A 17,148-nucleotide genomic window follows, 5' to 3' on the forward strand; every position below is an offset into this window, starting at 1 on the left:
CTGAGGCAGCCGACGTTGGTGCACACTTGGCACCACCAGGGTCCCCACGCTCCAAGCAGCTGTGCCACCTCCATGCGCAGTCCTCACTGGGGCAGAGCTGCCAGAGACTAGACAAAACCCTAATAGCACCACATCTCCTGCGTCCCTTGGCCGTGGGCTCCCCCTGAATAGCTGGCACCGTCAGGGATCCTGCTCTCCACACCCAGACCCCACTGGGGCAGACCTAAGTCCTCCAGGGCAGCCTCAGGAGCAAGTTCCTGTGGACGATCCACATGCAGATGTGAAGATAAAACCACAGGTGAAATCCAGGGGCAGTGTGGTTAAGGAAGAGGATTGAAGACCTTCCTACCAGCTATACAAGCTTCAGATTAAATCCACATAATCAAGTAGGCAAACTCTGTCTATGGAATATATAAAAGGACATTGAGAGGTCCCACAAAAGAAAACACTCTAGCTCTGGCAGCTGTAGACATTGGAGGCAAGAACAAGCAGGAGTAGGACCAGATTAGAGTCTGAGCTGTCCCCACAGCAGGTCCAGAAACCAGCCAAGTATTGGAGGGCATCCTAGGGATGTGGAGGTGGACTGTGACTCAGTGAGCTGAGGTTTGAGAAAAACATTTATTATTATTCTTATGTTTTGATTTGCTCTGTAGTTGGTTCTAGATTTTTTTTCCTTCATTTTATTTCCTCTGTTGCTGTGACTGTTGGTTTCATTATTACTATTAACGATATTTAAGATTTTGAGAAGGCTTTTTTTCTTTTTAAGAATCACACTTTTTATTTCCTTAATATATGACTACCTCTACATTAGACTTTTGTGGTTGTGTGGGAATTTGTTTTTGGTTTTTTAATTTTTTTCTTTTTCTTTGATTTTCTTCTCTTTTGTTTGTTTGTTTTTCTGTTGTTCTTTTCCTGCTGTAGTTACTCTTTAAAATATATGAATCTTTTTTTATATACTTTTATTTAACTTTGCTTTTCTATTTTTTCTTTTCTTCTTTTTTTCACCATGTTTGCAGTTTGTTTTTTTTCTCTATTTTATTTTCCAGTTGGCACCCTACTTTGGTTTTGTTTTCTGGTTTGTGCTTTAGTCTGTTTTTAATTGGTTGATATCATTTTTGGTTTCCTTTGTTTGCTGGGTCACTCTCTTGTTTTCTTTTCTTTGGAGTGTTTTGATTTTGTTTGTGTACCTGTGTATGTGTATAGTCCATAGTTTCTGTTCTTATTTGTCTGGTTTTGTATTTACTGTTTGTCTGGGATTCATCTTTGTTTCTTATTGTGCTTTCGTGTATTTATTTTAATCCCCTTTAATGCCATAAAAACTACTTGTGGAATCTTGGTTCCCCAGCCAGAGAGCAGGCCTGAGCCTTTGGAGTGGGAGAGCTGAGTCCAGGACCCTAAACCACCAGAGAACTCCTAACCCCAGTGAATATTAATTAGTGAGAATTCCCATGAAGGCCTCCACCTGTATACAAGACCCAGCATCACCCAACTGCCAGCAAAATACAAAGTACAGGTGCCTCACCCAAACAACAAGCAAGACAAAAACCAAGTCCAATCATCAGCAGACAGGATTCCCACAGACACTCCAAAACATACCACCTCACCCAGCCTTGCACATCAGAGGGGGAAAAAAACTAACTTACCTCCTCCCACCAGAATGCAGGCACAAGTCACTCCCAACATAAAGCCTACACAAATCACTGGACCAACCTTCTCCACCAAGGGCTTAAACCGAAAGAAAGGTGGAAAGCTATTCTAAAACCAGGGAAAAGGTGACCGCAAATACAGTAGCTTAGAAAAAAATGAAAAGACATAGGTATTCCACAAATGAAGGAACAAGGTAGAAACTTACAAGGCCAAATAAAGGAAGAGGAAATAGGAAAACTACCTGAAAAACAATTCAGAATAATGATAGTAAAGATGATCCAAAGCCTCAAAAGCAGAATGGAGAAAGTGCAAGAATCAATGAACACATTTAATAAGGACCTAAAAGAAATAAAGAAGAAACAAACAGAGATGAACAACACAATTACTGAAATCAAAAATACTCTACAAGGAATCAATAGCAGAATAATGGAGGTGGAAGAATGGATAAGTGAGCTGGAAGATAGAATGGTGGAAATAAGTGAAGAGCAGAATAAAGGAAAGAGAATGAAAAGTATTGAGGATAGTCTCAGAGACCTCTGGTAAAATATTAAACACACCAACCTTCTAATTACAGTGGTCCCAGAAAAAGAGAAAAAGAAACGATTTGAGAAAATTTTTGAAGAGACTATAGCCAGAAACATCCCCAACAAAGGAAATGGTCAATCAAGTCCAAGAAGCACAGAGAGTCCCATACAGGTTAAACTCAAGGAGAAACATGCCAAGACACATATAATCAAACCAACAAAGATTAAACACATTAAAGAAAGACTATTAAAAACAGCAAGGGAAAAGCAACAAGTAACATACAAGGGAAATCCCATATGATTAACAGATGATCTTTCAGCAGAAACTCTATAGGCCAAAAGAAAATGGCAGGATATATTTAAAGTATTGAAAGGAAAAAATCTACAATCAAGATTACTCCACCCAGCAAGGATCTCATTCAAAATTGAGGAAGAAATCAAAAGCTTTACAGACAAGCAAAAGGTAAGAGAATTTAGCACCACTAAACCAGCTTTACAACAAATGTTAAAGGGACTTCTATAAACAGGAAACACAAGAGAAGGAAAAGACCTACAAAAACAAAGCCAAAACAATTAAGAAAGTGCCAAAAGGAACATCAGTTCAGTTCAGTTCAGTTCAGTTGCTCAGTCATGTCTGACTGTGCAACCCCATGAACCGCAGCACGCCAGGCCTCCCTGTCCATCACCAACTCCAGGAGTCTACCCAAACCCACGTCCATCTAGTCAGTGATGCCATCCAGCCATCTCATCCTCTGTTGTCCCCTTCTCCTCCTGTCCTCAATCTTTCCCAGGATCAGGGTCTTTTCAAATGAGTCAGCTTTTCACATCAGGTGGCCAAAGTATTAGAGTGTCAGCTTCAGCATCAGTCCTTCCAATGAACCCTCAGGACTGATCTCCCTTAGGATGGACTGGTTGGATCTCCTTGCAGTCCAAGGGACTCTCAAGAGTCTTCTCCAACACCACAGTTCAAAAGCATCAATTCTTCGGCACTCAGCTTTCTTTATAGTCCAATCTCACATCCATACATGACCCACTGGAAAAACAATAGCCTTGACTAGACAAACCTTTGTTGGCAAAATAATGTCTCTGCTTTTTAATATGCTGTCTAGGTTGGTCATAACTTTCCTTCGAAGGAGCAAGCATCTTTTAATTTCATGGCTGCAATCACCATCTGCAGTAATTTTGGAGCCCAGGAAAATAAAGTCAGCCACTCTTTCCACTGTTTCCCCATCTATTTGCCATGAAGTGATGGGACTGGATGCCATCTTAGTTTTCTGAATGTTGAGCTTTAAGCCAACTTTTTCACTCTCCTCTTTCACTTTCATCAAGAAGCTCTTTAGTTCTTTTTTACTTTATGTCATAAGGGTGGTGTCATCTGCATATCTGAGGTTATTGCTATTTCTCCTGGCAATCTTGATTCCAGCTTGTGCTTCCTCCAGCCCAGCATTTCTCATGATGTACTCTGCATATAAGTTAAATAAGCAGGGTGAAAATATACAGCTTTGACGTACATCAATGATTACTTTAAATGTAAGTGTATTACATGCTCCTATCAAAAGACACAGACTGACTGAATAGATACAAAAACTAGACACATATATATATTATCTGCAGGAGACCCACTTCAGATCTAGAAGCACATACAGACCAAAAGTTAGAGGGTAGAAAAGATATTCCATGCAAATGGAAATCATAAGAAACTGGAGTAGCAATTCTCATATCAATCAAAATAGACCTTAATATAAAGACTATTACAAGAGATAAGGAAGGACATTACATAATGATCAAGGGGTCAATCCAAGAAGAAGACATAACAGTTGTAAATATTTATGCACCCAACATAGGAGAACCTCAACACATAAGGCTCATACAAGGAGAAATTGACAATAACACAATAATAGTAGGGGACTTTAACACCCTACTTACACCAATGGACAGATCATTAAAACAGAAAATTAATAAGGAAACATAAGCCTTAAATGACACATCAGGCCAGATGAACCTAATTGATATCTTCAGGACATTCTGTCAAATGCAGAATAATACACTATCTTCTCTACTGTACATGGAACATTCTCCAGGATAGACCACATCTTGGGTCACAAATCAAGCCTTGGTAAATTTTAAAAAATTGAAATTGTATCAAGCATTTTTTCTGACCACAATGCTATGAGACTAGATATCAACTACAGGGGGGAAAAAACTGCAAAAAACACAAAAACATAGCAATTAACCAATATATTTCTAAATAAAGAACAGGTTACAGAAGAAATTAAAAGGGAAATAAAAAAAATTTATAGAAAAATGGTGCACACAGAAAAACATGACAACCTGAAACCTATGGGATGCAGCAAAAGCAGTTCTTAGAGGGAAGTTTATAGCAGTACAATCTTACTTCAAGAAACAAGAAAAACATTGAATTGACAACCTAAATTTATATCTAAAACTGGAAAAAGAAAAACAACAACAACAAAAAAACAGAATTAGTATAAGGAAAGAAGTCATAAAGATCAGAGCAGAAATAAACGGAAAATCGCATGAAGGAAACAATAGTAAATATCAGTAAAACTAAAAGTTGGTTCTTCGAGAGGATAAACCAAAATTGACAAACCATTAGCCAGACTTATCAAGAAAAAAAGGGAGAAAAATCAAATCAACAAAATTAGAAATGGAAAAGGAGAGGTTACAACAGACAATGCAGAAATACAAAGGATAGAGACTATTATGGGCAACTATATGTCAATAAAATGTATAACCTGGAAGAAATGGATAGATTCTTATAAAAGTTCAACCTTCTGTGCCTGAACCAGGAAGAAAAATAAATTATTAGCAAGCCAATTACAAGCACTGAAATAGAAACAGTAACGAAAAATCTCCCAAGAAACAAAAGCCCCGAGCCAGATGGCTTCACAGGTGAATTCTATCAAACATTTAGAGATGAGTTAATGCCTATATTTCTGAAACTCTTTCAAAAACTTGCAGAGGAAGGAACACTATCACACTCATTCTACAAGGCAACCATCACCCTGATGATGGCAAAGCCAAACAAAGGCATCACACAAAAAAAGAAAATTACAGGCCAATATCACTGATGAACATAGATGCAAAAATCCTTAACAAAGTTCTACCAAAAAGAATTCAACAACACATTAAGAAGATCATACACCATGATCAAGTCAGGTTTATCCCAGGGATGCAAGGATGCTTCAATATATGCAAATAAATCAATGTGATGCACCATATTAACAAACTAAAAGATAAAAACCACATAATATTCTCAATAGACAAAAAAAAGCTTTTGACAAAATTCAGTACCCATTTATAAAAACTCTTCAAATAATGGGCACAGAAGGGACCTATCTCAACATAATAAAGGCCATACATGATAAACCCACAGCAAACATTATTCTAAATGGTGAAAAACTGAAAGCATTTCCTTTAAGATCAGGAACAAGACAAGCGTGCCCACTCTTGCCAGTATTATTCAACATATTTTAGAAGTCCTTATTACGGCAATCAGAGAAGAAAAAGTAATTAAAGAAATCCAGAATGGAAAAGAAGTAAAACTCTCACTGTTTGCAGATGACATTATACTATACATAAAAAACTGTAATGATATTATCAGAAAATTACTAAAGCTAATCAATGAATTTAGTAAAGCCACAGGACACAAAATCAGTACACAGAAATCACTTGCATTCCAAAAAATCAGAAAGAGAAATTAAGGAATCAGTCCTATTTACCATTACAGCAAAAAGAATTTTAAAAACCTAGGAATAAATATACCAAAAGAGACAAAAGAGCTATATGCAGAAAACTGTAAAACACTAATGAAAGAAATCAGAGACAATATAAATAGATGGAGAGATATTCAATGTTCCTGCACTGGAAAAATCGATATTGTGAAAATGACTATCCTACCAAATGTAATCTACAGATTCAGTGCAATCTCTACCAAATTACCAATGGCATTTTTCACAGAACTAGAAGAAAAAATTTCACAGTTTGTATGGAAACACAAAAGTCCCCGAATATTCAAAATGATCTTGAGAAAGAAGAATTGAGCTGGAGGAATCAACCTTTCTGACTTCAAACCATCTACAAAGCTACAATCACCAGACAGCATGATACTGGCACAAAAACAGAAATATAGACCAATGGAATAATATAGAAAGCCCGGCGTTAAACTCACACACCCGTGGGCACCTTATCTTCAACGAAGGAGGTAAGAATATACAATGGAACAAAGATTATCTCTTCAATAAGGGATGCTGGGAAAACTAGACAATTACAAAGTAAAAGAATTAAAACACTTCCTAACACCATATGCAAAGATTGAACACCCAAATGTAAGACCAGAAACTATAAAACTCTTAGAGGAAGACATAAGCAGAGCACTCTATGACATAAATCAAAGCAATATACACTATGACCTACTTCCTAGAGTAATGGAAATAAAAACAAAAATACACAAGTGGGACTTAATTAAACTTAAAAGATTTTGTACAGCAAAGGAAACGATAAACAAGGTGAAACAACAGTCCTCAGAATGGAAGAAAATAATAGCAAATGAAACAACTGACAAAGAGTTAATTTCCAAAATGTATAAAATAAGCAGCTCATACAACTCAATACCAGAAAAACAAGCAACCCAATCAAAAAGTGGGCAAGAGACCTGAACAGACATTTCTCAATAAAAGACAGGCAAATAGCTAATAAACATATGAAAAGATGCTCAACATCACTCACTATTAGAGAAATGCAAATCAAAACTTCAGTGAGGTAGTTTTGACTGTCATCTGTCTGACTATCACCTAACACTAGTCAGAATGGCCATCATCAAAAAATCTCCAAACAGTAAATGCTGGAGAGGATGTGGAGAAAAGGGAATCCTTTTGCACTGTTGGCGGGAATGGAAATTGATACAGCCACTATGCAAGACAGTATGGGGACTCCTTATAAAACTATCATATGACCCAACAATCTCACTCCTGGGCATATACCCTGAGAAAACCATAATTGAAAAAGACACATATACCCCAGTGTTCATTGCAGTGCTATTTACAATAGCAAGGACACGGAAGCAACCTAGATGTCCGTTGGCAGATGAGTGGATAAAGAAGCTGTGGTCCGTATACACAGCAGAATCCTGTGCTGTGCTGGGCTGTATTGTTCCGATTCTTCACAACCCCATGGACTGTAGCCCACCAGGCTCCTCTGTCTGTGGGGATTCTCCAGGCAAGAATACTGGAGTGGGTTGCCATGACCCCCTCCAGGGGATCTTCCAGACCCAGGGAACAAATCCAGGTCTCCTGAACTGCAGGCAGATTCTTTACCAGCTGAGCTACCAGGGAAGCCCACGATGCAATACTCTTCAGCCATAAAAAGGAAGGGGTGTGAGTCAGTCCTAATGAGGTGGATGAACCTAGAGCAGCCTATTAGACAGAGTCAGGAAGACAAAAACAAATATCCGATATTAACACACATATGTGGAATCTAGAAAGATGGTACCGATGAACCTATTTGCACAGACATGAGAACAGACTTAGGGACATGGGGTGGGGGGAAGGAGAGTGTGGGACAGATGGAGAGAGTGGCGTGGAAACATATAATATCATGTGTAAAGTAGATAGCCAGTAGGAATTTGCTCTACGACTCAGGGAACTCAAACTGGGGATCAGTGACAACCTACAGGAGTGGGATGGGGTGGGATGGGGTGGGAGGTGGGGGGAAGGTTCTAGAGGGAGGGGACATATACCTATGGCTGATTCATGTTGTTGTATGGCAGAAAGCAATACAATATTGTAAAGCAATTATTCTTCAATTAAAATTAAGTATATTTTTAAAAAACGTGTAGAAGAGCAAACATGTGTTTTTTAAGGCACGATCCTTTGATTACCTTCTTTACCTGTTTCATAGGATTAGTATTGTGTTTTAATCATGTAAAACCTAATAATGCTTTCTCCAGAGTATTGTCATCATACTCTTAACAAGTAGTATGACTACATGATATAGTAAACTTAATGTTTAGACACTTCTCATGGAGAACATGCTTGGAGAAACAACAGTTGTCCTGAGCTCTACTAGTACCAGCCTCCATCCAAGGGAACAGAAGCATAGAGTAGTGAATGTACAGAGTACCTGCTAAGCATGGAAAAAACTTAATGTCAGTGTTCTGAGTCCTGAGAGTATGAAGGGAGAGAGCAGAAAGTAAAGCTGGCTGAGCTAAGTAAGATCCAACATGTAGAAGGCTTTAGGTTAATGCTGTCCACCATCTGTTTTTGTAAAAGACTTATTGGACAGTCATGCCCAATTGTTTACATATTGTTTGTGGCTACTTTCGTGCTACAATAGTATACCTGAGTAGTTAAGACAGAAAACATATGGCCTATAAGCCTGAAATATTTACTGGACTTTTATGAAAAAAAAGTCCAACCTTTGTTTTAAAAAACTTTTAATGTATGAACTTTTCAGTAGATAAACTGTAGATAATAGTAACTTTTAAACACCACAGGAGTTCAAACAAACCTTTGCATTTAGAAGGATAACCAGGTTTCTTTGGCAAGACAAATTAGAGGGGAAATGCACAAAAGAGCTGAGAACACTTACAACTGTTTTCAAAAGAGATAAAATCTGGTATTCTTTTCTTGCTTTTTATCTTGTATTTGATGAAATACCAAAGCCTAGACTGATTCAAAGCTGCAAAGTTGGCAGTAAAATCAGAAGAATGACACTGTTAAGGACGACAAGGTATGAGACTTTCTTGGTGGTCCAGTGGTTAGGACTTAACCTTCCATTTCAGAGGGTGTGGGTTCGATCCCTAGTCAAGGAGCTGAGATCCTACATGCCTCGTGGCCAATATTGTGAAACATAAAACAGAAGCATTATTGTAAAAAGTTTAATAAAAGCTTTAAAAATGGTCCACATTAAAAAAAATTCTTAAAACAAAAAAACAAACAAAAAAAGAGTGGGAAGGTATAGAAATTTCTACGTGTTAGAGAAACACATGTAGTCAGGATGTAAGCTTTGCCTGGAAAGAAGCTTGGGAGTGAGCAGTGCTGTGGCTGAGATGGCTCTGAGGAAACAACACATGGTAAATCTCATTGCTGGAATTCAGTCCTGAAAAGTCTCCATGGTAGGTAGTGAGCCTGCCATTTCTAAACCAAAGTCTTCGATTCCATCCATAGGGTTCACCCCAAGGAAGAAGTAAATTTGATTAGAGTAACAGATCCCGAGGTGAACTAAGGAAAGACAAAAAGAAGTACCATTAAGCTATAGTGTCTCATAGCAACTCCAGAGCAGACTGTAATGGCAGTTAGGGATGGGACGAGAGTCTGAACTTGAAGATCCAGGTTCCAATTTCACATTTCCAGAAAGAAAGGTTTTGTTGCATTGATGTCGTTTGGTCCAGATGTCCACCCTTGACTGAAATCAAATGCAGAGGCAGGAACCTGTATCTGACATGTGGCAGACAGGGCCCCACCCTGGTGGTGAGAGGACATTTTCTAGAGATGACATACCAAGAAGATACCTTAAAAGGTGTTGTCTGCAAGAAGAGGAGCCCCCCTTTTATAAAGAGAGTCATCAAGGGAGCAAGATTCACTTCACAAAAATCCTACTTAAAGGCAAGTTCTTTGAGAGACTTCAGTTCCAGAGTACAGTGTCTGTATTGTTTATACCGATCATCTCTTTTCTGTCCAAAAGATTTTTCTCTCACACGAAGCTCAATTAAACAAAGAAAAGGCTGAAAATGACTTTTATAAATTAATTTTCAAACAATTACAGTCAACATTTTGATTGATAATCTAACCAACTATTAAAAAGAAATAAAATGCTGTGCATGGTTCAACCAACAAGCTTCTGTTTTTGAAACTCTGACCTTGACAAATTTGCATTTTAAAGACACTCATTAACGATTTCCCTTCTGTGGCACTAATACTGAATATAAACCAAGGGAGCCTGGGTAGGCACAAACATCAATATGTAAAAGATATCGCAGATAAATTCATTGCACCTTGAGGTGATTAGTTTAAAGCTCATTGAATTTCTAGTCTTTGAATTAATGCCTTTTTTGTTCATACATGATATAGTACAAGAAGAATCATGTGGCAGTCAAAAAAATAACCTAACAAAGTTGATATCTTCACCATTCATCATATCCTTGACACTTCTAACAAAATGGTTTTCCACCCTGAATTGACAGTCAAAACAGGAACTTCACTTAGAATTTTAAACTGCATTCATGTTAGATGGTATCAAAACACAATACCAAACTCATGAGATCAAACAAATAATTTCTCTTTTCCCTGATGCAGACTTAAGAAGTATATCATCCCTTTTAACTAGTAATTTTTCTTACAAGAGTATCTTGTAAGAGGTAAAGTGCATTGACATTCTTCATACATTACTTTACGCTGGGATTTAAAGTGAAAGCTAGTTCCATAGGGAAACAAGAAAATAGCATTTCTGAGTCTCCTTGCTGTGGCTTACTAAGAAAGTTAACGGTGCAAACTCAAAGTGTGCACATGAGTATAAAATAAATTTCTAAAGAAACATGACAAAATATTTGCAATCACCCTTTTGTTAAAATCTGTGGGCTATTCCGTTTCCAGCATATGGAGGGATGGACCTTTTGATTGTGTCTGCATTATCGACTTTCTCTTTAATCAGACCTCCACTAGCAAAACACATAGCTAATACTCTTGAGCCTGATGATTCAGGTAAAAGGTTTGATTATTTTTTGGTATTTTTCCTTTCTTGCTCTGTTCACCCACCTCTAATTTATTTCTCACTGATTCGAACTTGCTGACTCAATTGACCCCACATTTATACACAGATAGCTCTGAAACATTTGTCCATGAATGATATATGTGTATTAATCACCTTCCATATATTAACCTTAAGATTTATCTCAGGTAAGGAAGGTCTTCCTTTCCTTTTACCTGTGCCTTTAACGTCTACATCCCCCAGAGTAAACATTCATTTCTTCCAAACTTCCTTCTCTGTAGGGCTCTGTAGGGAGTTTTTATGTAAATGATGTCATCTGACAATGAATTTCTGGAAAAGGTACTGTATCTTTTGGATGAGAAAATTGATGCATAGAGAGCTGAGAGGTAGCTAGTATACTGAAGGGCAGAGACTTAAGGGCTGATATTTTGATGGATGTCCTGTATACTTTTCTTTCCACAATACCTTGGCCCTTCTGCAGGGTCTTCCCATCAAGGGGCAGAGCTTTTGTCAGGCAACTTTCTCTGCACAGCTCTAGATGTAACTGCTTCCTGATCTATTCCTGCCTTCTCCTTTATAAATCACCTCTCCATTAGATTATCCAATTGGAATGTTTTTAGTCTATTTCTTGCTGGGAACCTGATTGATATGGCTCACCCCTAAAGAGAACTCTCCAAGTCCCAACCCCCCTCCCATTTCTACCAGGTCCATCTCAACTACTCTCACTTGCTCCCTTTAAAGTACCCCTTGCTGCAATTCTTGTTCAAAACAAACAAGTTCTCCAGGCTTTCTTCATAAAGACAAAATAATCTGGTAAAAAAAATTCACACTAATATATGCAGCACTAATAAATATTTAATGTATTACCTTTCCTTCTACCCTGTCTCTAAGCTGACCAACAATATTTGCATATTTGCATTAACCTCAAAGAATAAATATCTAATGGCAGAATGCCAGCCATCTGTTGCAGGTGGCTTAGGGTCAGATTTTTTTTAAAACCACGTAGGCTCAAAGGACCACAGTTAAGTGGAGGGACTATCGGTTAAGGCTGAGTTTCAAAGTTGTTTTTGTAGCATCTAACTCATTCTCTCCCTGCATTGAGTTCGGTTGGTGATAAAAGCATCTAATAGATATAAATTGGTAAGTAATACATTAATATTAAACAGGAGCAAAAGAATGTGCTTTAGATGGAAAGTTCCAGGGGCCTTTCTATATATAGGATGACTATGTATGATCGCCAACTCTTATCACATGGGCAGTTGGCTCAATCAAAAACAGTTTTTTTTTTCAATGAGATAATATAGTCAAATAATTTTCAATGGACATAGTCTTTGTAATTCCGTGTAATTATTCTTTTCCTATTGAATATGGATAAAAGAAGTCTTTTGTGCATTTCAGCTAAATAAAATATAAATTAAAAATATATAACTAAAAATTTCCTATGGAATTAAAAAAAAACAGACACATTAGAGAGGATGGAAGGTTGAATGGTCTGTACATTATCAAATAATCGCCCAAATAAAAATATGCTTCCAGACATGTACAGATGGCTGTTTTATAATCACTGAAACTTTAAAAATGATGAAATATGGCTGGCCTTTAGGTTTCCTGGATGAAGTCTATTATAGGATGATTTACCATCTGAGGATCCAGAGGATGTATAACAAGTGTTATCACTAAAATAATGTTGGATGAAGTCTTGAGCCGAGCAGAAGTAAGAAAGCAGCCTGGGGCCTTGGGAACCTTCTGTCTGGCCTGTGGCACCATTATCAGCCACAGTATCTAGTCTGTACAGAAACCTTATTTTAATTTCACTTGGGATCCGTATGTTTCTGCTGACCTTTCCTTGCAAAGATGACTTTTTTCCCACATTTTGCTATTTTCTGCTTTCCAAGCATGTGGGTATTTTTTAAAATTCTTTTGGTTTTGTTGAAGTGACATTTCACTAGCTAAGACAAACAAAGCTTCTAACATAAGGGTAGTGATTAAAAGAGTTTGATAGCATCTTAAATGTACACATAATATAAAGAAGAACACAGACTGTGCGTTCTATACTCTGACACTAGCACCTATGCTTCTAAGGCCATATTTGTTTAATCCAATAATCATCTTCAGCTTCATTCTTATCAAAATGAACTCGAGTTCATTTTCATTAACTGTTGGGTTTTCTTGTAAGGCACTCGTAAGGATGTTAGAAAACCATATGGATACATTACTCATTCTTAATCTATGCACAAACTGGGCTTTCTAATTGTCATTTAATATGTGATACTCATCAAGAAGGCATGACTGGAATGTGGCTTGATATAAGAGAAGGCTTCAACTTAACCAACTGTACGGAAAGATCGCTGAAGAATAAGTGTCACCAGATGGTCTGCATGCAGTCAAAGAACACAATTCTGTCACTGTAGTTTCAGCATCACCCAGAGATGAAGGTACTTGGCCAGCTGACATGGACATTCTGGTTGCTTGGCAAATATTGCCTTACCGTGTGTTGGGGGACATCAAGTGTCATCATTTGATGATATCAGCCATGAAAATCATCCCATATCTGTGCTGTGACTGCATTTCTACAGACTAATTTGAATTTCCATGGAAATGTTTTTTTACAAGGGAGAGAATATGCATACTGGGTGATATCAGTACATTAATTCACTTGGCAGTTGTTCTTTCCACTGAAAATTAATAAATGGTCACATTGAGGCACTTATAATAAAATTATTGTCTCTAACTTTGCTTCTATAACTATGCTAGTGTTTAAGCAACTCCTATAGTTTCCTTCCTATTTCTCACCTCCTAACAAAACCAACTGTAACATGTTATCTTACCTCTTCTATAGGGTAACTATGAAAATTCTAAGTGAAAGAATATAAATTAAAATACTTTTGAATCCCTAGGTTGGGAAGACCCCCGGAGAAGGGAATGGCAACCAACTCCAGTATTCTTGCCTGGGAAATCCCATGCACAGAGGAGCCTGGCGGGCTATAGTCCATGGGGCCACAAAAGAGTGGGACATGACTTAGCAACTAAGTAACAATAACAACTTTTGTTAAATACAACAACTATGTGATTTTATAATTGAAATGAGTACCTTGCCCATTGTAGGTACTTATCAAATCCTTTGTATGCCACTTAGTTCCACAAAAGGAATTAAGGTAAGTCAACCAAAGATTAGTTAGGAAAGTTCTCTCTCTTCTTTCCTACAATTGGCACTGTTTGTTTTAATCTGCCCCTTTTAATTTAAACATAAAAGAAAAATACAATTGTCTTTACTGTGTCTACCCTTCGCTCAACTCCCCTTTTCTATATACTTCATGTGTGTGTGTAGGTATGAGAACCAAACATTTATTCCTCTCCTTACTCTGGATTGATTTTTCTTCCCATCTTTGAAAGGCATTGTCATAATAGTATTTGTTAAGCTTTACTGAATACTATATGTGATGAGTGCTCTGTCGCTTCAATTGTGTCTGTCTCTTTTTGGCCCCTGGACTGTAGCTGCCAAGGTCCTCTGTCCATGGGATTCTCCAGGCAGGAATACTGGAGTGGGTTGCCATGCCCTCCTCCCGGGGATCTTCCCAAATCAGGGATAGAACCCATCTCTCCTGCACTGGAAGAAGATTCTTTATTGCTGAGCCATTTGGGAAGCCCATTGAATACTACAATAAGTATTTAAATATATTATCTCATTTAATATTAAAAATAATTCTAAGATACAAATATTTTTTATTGATTGCTCACTGTATGCTTTCATGGCCCTAATTTTTGATTTATCAAAGAGAGAACTGAAGTTCATAAAATTTAAGCAACGTGGCCAAGGTCATGGAACTCATGGACAGAGAAGTTGAAATATGAATCCAGATATGTTTAACTCCACTGATTTCTCTTTTTTTAATTCATTTTTAAATTGAAATATAGCAATCTATAATGTTATACTAGTTTCAGGTATTCAGCACAGAGGTTCAATATTCTTATAATGTTCCATTAAAAGTTATTAAGAAAATGTCTATAATTCCTTGCGCTATATAATATACCATTGTTGCTTATCTATTTTATGCATAGCAGTTTGTATCTCTTAATCCTTTACCTCTCATTTGCCCCTCTCCCTACTGTTTCCCCATTTAGTAATCACTAGTTTATTTTCCATATCTGTTAATCTGTTTTGCACATACATTCATTTGTATTATTTTTTTAGATTCTACATATAAGTGATATCATACAGTATTTGTCTTTCTCTGACTTATATCACTAAGCATAATATTCTCTAGGTCCATACAGATTGTATCTATTTTTTATTTTTATCATTGTGAAGTAATATATTTCTCATTTTCTTATTCCACTCCTAATTCTTGCTAAGAAGAGGAAAATGGATAAATTCACTTTCAAATACTTTTAGCAGCAGATTCTGGTACAGTCTATATTTCCAATACTCTGTAATAACAAATAACAGACTTATTTTGTTATGTTCTGATTTATCACAAATGACTACATGCTATAAAAGAGGAGTCTTAACTCCTTTATACCACTGCCTTGCATGTAGCCATTTCCCTCCTTGCCCCCATCTTTACAAAAGAGCTATAATATCTGTAGGTCTTTTTTCATAGGCTATGTTTTTGCAAGGAACCCTACAATCTACTGCCCAAGGAATATAAATTTAGCTTCCAGTATTCTAGATGTTAAGAACCCCATGGAAAAGTGTTCTGAGGGTCTCATTTTTCGTAATGCAGGCTTTCACATTTTCCCCATCTTTATTATGGTATCAGCTCTCCATATCCACTATTTGAAATATTTTTTTGGTATGAACTGCTTTAAGGTCTTTATTGAATTTGTTACAATATTGTTTCTGTTTCATGTTTTAGTTTTTTGGCTGAGTCTTGTGGGGTCTTAGCTCCTCAAGCAAGAATTGACCCTGTACTCTAATGCATTGGAAGGCTAAATCTTTTAACCACTGGATCACTCGGGAAATTCCTTCATTCTCAACTGTGTCTGGAATCTCTATGAGCAAAACATCCTTGGTTCAACCAGCTAACCTGCGGGCTACTGCTTGGGGAGGGGATGGAATGGGGGAATGGGAGCCCCTCATAACACAGCACACTGACCCAGTCTCCGGGTTTGAGCCCCACCCTGCATTCTCACCTTCGGAAGCACCTGGGGGTTTCAGTGCCGGAACATTTCCAGGGTTCAGCAGATTGAATTAGCTTATTGGTAGGCTTAGGTTTCAGCTTTCCTAGATCTGCTAAGTCCCTTACCATTTATCCATCTGCTTGGCAGCCTCCAAAATTATCTGTTGTTCCAAAAATGTACTGGAATGTTAAGTGAGTAATTGAGAGGTGAGGTCTTATACATGCCAGATCAACCAACGAGAACACACTTACCCACAGTGTTCTCAGTATCCTGGCCTTTTCTAAAGCAATTTAGGGAATGAGAATGTTGGTTGACAGAAGTAACTATAGATTATACAATTTCCACTTAAGTCTATGATTAAATAACCTTATGTGAAAATTGCTTGTAAGAACATACTCCCATCACAATGTCACATAAACTCTTAGCTTGTCTGCTTGCAGACATCCCTCTCCCTGGACCATCTATGATACTTGTCAGTAAATCCCCAGTGCAGCCTGTGCCTAGCCACAAATTAGTGCTTCAATAAATGTTTGTTGCAACAATGAACCAAAGACCTGTGTTAGGATAGATAACACAGAGAGAATTTTAGTTCAGCCCAGCAAAAAAGTTTTAAGGCTTATCGTCATTGTTATTTTCAAATGGATTTATTTTGCATCAATATCTGATTCATGATTATAGAGAACAGCAGTGAAATCCTCGTGAGAAATATCCTCATATTTCCTTGTTTACAAGTATAGCACAAATAAGAATCCTTCTTAAAGCATTCAATCTAATGTCTACTTTGGATAGAAACTGGAAATTTAAGAGGAAAATATGTAAATTGTACATATGTTTCACATTTGAATCTCATCCCAAAATCAAGATGTTTAAGAAATTTAATATTATTTCTGTTGTTCTAGCTACTAAATTCCTACTGGGGTAGAAAGTAATTAAACAATCTCAGTCAATTTTTGTGACTCCTCATTCCCTTTGCAGGGTACATCTACAATCCAAAGGACATCTTCAGTACCAAGGTATTTATACAAGCAGAAATAGTGGAGGATGGACAGATAGAATCTCATCCTAAGTGTCATGCCCCCATGGCACGCATCAACAAGCTTCACTCTGCAAAGGGGAAGGGGGTGGAAGA

The sequence above is a fragment of the Cervus canadensis genome, chromosome 26 (assembly GCF_019320065.1).
Source record: "Cervus canadensis isolate Bull #8, Minnesota chromosome 26, ASM1932006v1, whole genome shotgun sequence".
Lineage (NCBI taxonomy): Eukaryota > Metazoa > Chordata > Mammalia > Artiodactyla > Cervidae > Cervus > Cervus canadensis.